The following is a 6,125-nucleotide window of genomic DNA, read 5'->3' as shown; positions in this document are numbered from 1 at the left end:
ACGCTCTTTTTGAAACACAAGGCTCTTGGCTGCAGTGGCTTGCGGGCATCGTGTGAGCAGACAGACACCCAGCAGCCCCTGACCTTTGGTGCTCGAGCAGACTCGACCTCGGGCCCAGAGGTGGGGTATGTGGTGTACGGTCTCTTGGCGGAAGCCCTGTATGTGTGTGTGTATGTGTGTGTGTGTGTGTGTGTGTGTGTGTGTGTGTGTGCATGCACAGGATCGGAGGTAGGATATATGGTGTGCAGCCTTCTGGCTGAAGCCCTGTGTGTGTCTGTGTGTGTCTGTCTGTGTCTGTGTGTGTGTTCGGAGGGTGGGGTTCCTCTCTGTAACCACACCAGCCATCCAGAGCATCTGCTCCGAAGAGGCTTGGAGAGCCGAGCTCAGGGTTTCCTGCCTGGGGCTGGTCCAGGAAGCCCCTGAACTATGGGTGTGAGTGCGTGCCTACACATGTTGTTTTTCTTGTGGTTTCATTGTCTCCCTCAGATTCTCACACGGAAAATACCATTCACTCATTAGACAGTTTATTCCAGACACTCGCCCGCCCCAGTGCTGGAGGTACAGGGGCTGGGGCCACAGGGCCTGGAGGTGATAATGGTTTGGGTGTGAGTGGACCTGGAATGAGAAAGTGCAATACGAGTCGTAATGATTTGGGAGCCCCAAATCATGACTCTGCCGCTCGGAGGCTGTGCTGCTTTGGGGCCTCTTATTGTCTATGATATTCAGATTCCCCTGTGGAAAAGGATCCTAAAACTCACTTCCTGCCACCCTGGGTTTGGTGACTCAGGATTAACTGCTGATGGCGTCCTTAGTTGGCTCAGAGGTTACATCAGTGATGGCAGCTCCTATTGACTGAGCTTTCCCCTGTGCCAGCGCTGTGTCTAACTCTTGCCATCCTAACAGGCGTGCTGAGGGCTGTGGGCACCAGGGTCACACAGAGCCATACCCCAACTTGATTTGGGCCCCACTGCATCTGTGGTGACTCTCTCCACCGCCTCCAGAGGCCCCACAGCCACCCCCGCACACAGGCTGCTCTCGGGCCCCAGTGGGTCTCTTCAGAATTTATCTCTTTGTGCTCTTCAAACAGCGATGTCTTAAATGTCCGGAACCCAGAGGCGGAGTCCTCTGATGTCAGCCGTTGGGCAGACTCGCTGTGAATTCCGAGTGGATGGTGGATGACTAAGGAATTCTCTCTTTTCTTCTTCTCCCATAATGTGAAAAGACACCCAACAAGTTCATCTTTCGGTTTAAATTTGGCCAATGTCTTTAGTCTCCGGATGTCTCAAATTATGAATCCTGAGCACCGCCGTCTGCTCTTTCATGCATAACGGATGAGGCGGGGAGAACAAAGTCGCCTTTCAGACTTGATGTGACCTTCAGCCTCACTGAGTAGATGTTAGGGTCTTCTCTCCCAGGAGGAGCTTCCATCCCAGTCAGATCTCTCCCAGGACTCCGTGAGGGTCTGGCTGATTCTGTGCCCTTGCTGTGGGCTTGGCAGGGGCGCCTGGAATGTGTTTGCTTACTGGGAAACAGCCCCTTCTCTAGTGGTGGAACCCCCTGAAGGCCCCAGCCCACCCTTGACAGCCAGCCTTGATGCTAAGTGTCAAAACAGCCACGATGTGGGTGAGTCCCATTTTCAAGACGGAGCAGTTGAGGGTCAAGGAGTCTAACTGAATCACCAAAGTCTCCCATCCAGCAGTGGCTGGGCTCGGGGGATCAACCCTTAGTCTGACTCCAGAGTATGTTTATGATCCAGCATGAAGGCTAGCCCCAACTGAGCTGCCCAGGCCCTGCTCTGCTGGCCAGCAACCCAGAACTCGCCACCCCTGTCCAGCCAGTGTTTGTCTCGATGACAGCCGGGCCCAGATTGGGCTTGGTACTCAAGGCAGGACTGTCTTGACAGATGGGTTGGAGCCGTTCCTCCCTGCTACTTCTCAGGCAGCTACTTCTCTGGAAATGCCCCACCATCTGGTCAGGGCTTCACCCCTGTCTTGTCCCAAGAGGCATTGCTGAGACTGCAGGCACATTGGTGGCCTTGGAGGAGGAAAGCTTCCTCTGGGAGCAGGCGTGCCACCTGCAGAGGGTGGGAAGGAGAGGGACTTGGTGCAGGACAGGGACAGCTAAGCTGTTGCCCAGTGACTCTAGTCCGAAGACATCGCTGACCTGTATCAGAGACAATGACACCAAAGCCCAGAGCGTTTCTGTGACTTTCTGGGCTCATGCCACTAGGAAAACATTCCAAGACCAAGTGTGCCAGGGCAGTCCTGACTCTCTGCAGCTTCCTTCGCACACTTGTCAGCGTGATGCCCTGGTTGGAACAGGCGTTTCAGAGCCCAGCATATAAGTGCCGGGTCATTGGGTGGGACCCTGTGCCTTCAGGCAGGACAGAGGTTGACTGATCCCCCTCTTTGTTGTCATGCAACAATTTTGACTGCACTTGCTAAGTCCCGGTGTGAGACTGAGCTGCCATGGTCTGTCTCCCCTTCTTTGTCCAGGGAATATGGGTCATGGTGCCCTGGAACCTCAGGGCATGGATTAGGCTCACTGTGCCAGGTCAGAACTGAGGGAGGCAGGGAGGGCTGGAAGGCGAGAAGACTTAACTGGGCCCCAAAGGAGTTGGGGAAGGTGGAGATGGCTGGCCTGTGTGACTCACTGTGTGGCCCCGGTGCCTAGTGTCACAGCTGGGACAGAGTGACTGAGCTCACCAGAAGGACAGCTGGGCCAGCTTCTGTGGGGACCCACTCAGAAAGGGCAGCCCTGGGCCAGCAGTGTCTCTGGCATGTCTGCAGCATGATGGTTTTCCAACAGTAAGAGAGCAAGATCCTAACTTAGCATTGCAAGAGCCCCCACATCCCTTATGCCCATCGACTTTATTTAAATTAAAATTAAGAAAATTTTTGTTCGGTTTTTGGGCTGCTCTCCAAAATGCGCAGGGGTCATGCCTGGCTCTGCACTCAGGAATTACTCCGGATGGTGCTCAGGGGAACATATGGGATGCTGGGAACTGAACCTGGGTCCACCACTGCAAGGCAAATGCCTAACCTGCTGTACTATTGCTCTGACTCCCCAACATCCACTTTGTGTACAGATGGGATGTGAGGACCCAGCGACATGGGGCTTCCCCAGGCCATGTGGGCAGGGGAGGAAAAAGGGGGCCCTCCCCAAAAGCGAGAGCTCACTCCGCGTGCCCACTGGATGGAGGATGTGTGCTTGAGGTCTGCAGGGCCAGGGGGAAGTGGAAATCATTACGAAGAGAAGAGCTGAAAGAGGACCTCAGTGAATTCTCAAGCATGTAATGGGCCTCAGCTCATCATCTGTCTCTTCATTCTCCCTCCTCAAGGGCCCCAAGGTCTCATCTGTGTCTCAATTGCTGGCACCAATGCCTACAAGAGCACAGCGCAGGAATCACAAGCGGCCACGGAGCCAGCTGGTTCTGGGTTTGGATTGCAGACTGAACCCAGGCTAGAAAGACCTGTAGTGACTCAATAGTCCAAGCCTCAGTTTACTCACCAGCGAAATAGGTTGGTGGCAGTGCTGTCCAGACCAGATGTTATGAACAGTAAAGGGGTTAAAGGGTGAGTGACTACTTACGGGGTGCTGAGAACACCCTCTACGTGCCTGGTCACTTTGGCTTCATTATCGCAGTGAGAGCAGCTCTACTGGGGAGTGGGCACTGGGAGGTGAGGACCTTTCACTGAAAGGATAAGGTGTGCATGCCTGGCCTGGGATATTAAAATCCAGTTACACCCTGGCCAGTGTATTTCTCTGTGCGTGTGTGGAGGCACCTACTGGTCTCTAGGGGGCAGCAGTGGGAAATAACTTTCATTTTAGTCCTATTACTGTGCGGGGCCCCTTCTTGCTCCACATTCCACAGAGCTCAGCTCTGTTTTTTACAGGGAATCAAAAAGATGGGACCCAGTGTAGTTGCTATACACTCTTGGGAACTTGAATTGAGGGGACGCCTCTTGGGGGCTGTGTGTGTGCAGTTGGGGGGAGCGGGTGTCTCTAAACACTTTCAGCCCTTGGTCCCTGCAAAGCAGAGCTCTAAGCCCAAAGATGCCTTGAAGCCCCCAGTGATCATTGGACCAGGGCTCTCACCAGCTGGCTAGGAAGACGGGCCTTTGGCAACCCAGCAACCCGACCCTCTTTCCCAAAGTGGGAGCCTGATTCCTAACCCCGGCCTCAGGCAGACCCAGGGCCTCAGCAGAGTGGGAAGAGCACAGGGGACAGAGACCAGGATTCAAACCCACTTCTCAGTACCCTGATTATATGACTTGTTTATTTAGCAGCAGAGCGTGGACCCACCTCACACTGTGATAATGGATGTTGATACCGGTACAGACCACCAGTGGCTCACTCTTGAACATGACTTAACACAAATTACAGTGCTGGTGTTGGCGTGTAAAGTGAGCACTTACACTATATGGCAGGCCCTATGCCCAGGACTTTATATCTGCCACCTCTTTTAAACCCTCACAATAGCTCTGTGACGTGGATATTGTTCCTACTTAACAGGGGAGTAAACAGACCCAGAGGGGTGAAGTTTCTTATCCAAAGACAGAGCCTGCTTCCAAAAGAACCAGCATGAAACAGCAGATATAATGCAAAAGGAATATAAAGCAAAGCAACTTCTCTTTAAAAAATTCTTTTTGTTATGCCACATTTGGTGGTGCTCAGGAGCATTGCTTAGGGGTCATTCCTAACAGTGCTCAGGGGACCATTCAGTACCAGGGGTCAAAGCTAGAGCTTCCTACAATCCATGCCTCTGTTCCAGCTCTTTGAACTCACTCCTTGGCCTAGGATCAATCTCTTGACTTCAAGAATAACTCTTGACTCTCTTTCCTCATGATTTTTTTAGGGTTTGGGCACCCTAACTGTGCTCGGAATCCTGCGGCACGAGGAAACGAACTCGGGCCCTCCCGCATGCTAGATACGTACTCTGCCAGGGGAGCCACATCTCCGACCCACTTTTTCTCGTTTCAGCTTAAAATAGAGATATGCCAGATTTGGCAAACCTGAGTTCGGACCCTGACCCCGCAGCTCATTCATTGTGTGACATTGACAGCGGGTCCTCACTGACCGCAGGGCCTCAAATAACATCGCATTCTAATGTTGAGAGGAAAGTCCTAGCCCGCCTCGAGTCTAACAGCCTTCCTTGCCCTCTGGGAACGTAGAGTACCACTCACTGCCCTTCCCTGGGCCTCCATTGTCCCTCACCTCGTCTGTCAGTGGGTTGTGGGTTTCTGGCCTGCCTATGTGTAAAATGAGCCCACAGCCTGTTACGTACGAGGTGACTTGTGTCAACCCCCGGAGGGATGTGGGAGTCCTAACCTTCCGACCTCCGGGTGTGTCCTTCTTTGGAAACAGGGTCTCTGCAGAGGTTACCAGCAAGTCGGGAGGGAGCGCCCGGGTCCAGCAGGACTGGTGTCCTTGTAAAGGGCCACTGCGGGACAGACTGCACGGAGGAGCAGGTACACATGGGTTAGTCAGGCGTTGGAAGAGGAGGCAGGAGAGGCTCAGAGGAAGTGGATGGCACCAGCAGATTTCCAACTTCAGAACTGTGAGGAGAAATGAGTGCTGCTGTCTCAAGTTCCCGGCCTGTGGGCTTCCAAACAGAGACCCCAGAAAGCAGGCATAACACCACAGTGCCATCATCGTTTTCTAAAAATGACATCCTGGGGCTGGAGCGATAGCACAGTGGGTAGGGTGTTTGCCTTGCATGCAGCAGACCCAGGTTCGATTCCCAGCATCTTGTATGGTCCCCTGAGCACTGCCAGGGGTAACTCCTGAGTTCAGAGCCAGGAATGACCCCTGTGCATCACTGAGTGTGACCCAAAAAGAAAAAATAATAATAAATAAATAAAAATGCCATTCCCCCTCTCCCCCAACCACAGCCCCAATGACCTTGTGAAGAGAAAGCCTGAGGTTCAAGCAGGTATGTCACTAGTCCTGTCACCCAGCAAGTGAATGCAGGGCCAGGCCTACCCTGAAGGTCAGCGCAGATCTGCCTGGGAGTGTGTGTGGCTGCCACAGATTGTGGGTGGCCTGCAGTGGCCCAGGCTCAGCTCTTTGGCTTTTTTGTGTGGGCTAGGTGGGGTGGTAAGGGTGGGTTGGGGGGCATTCCA

Source organism: Sorex araneus, chromosome 5 (assembly GCF_027595985.1).
Source record: "Sorex araneus isolate mSorAra2 chromosome 5, mSorAra2.pri, whole genome shotgun sequence".
NCBI lineage: Eukaryota > Metazoa > Chordata > Mammalia > Eulipotyphla > Soricidae > Sorex > Sorex araneus.
This window is presented reverse-complemented; position numbering follows the sequence as displayed.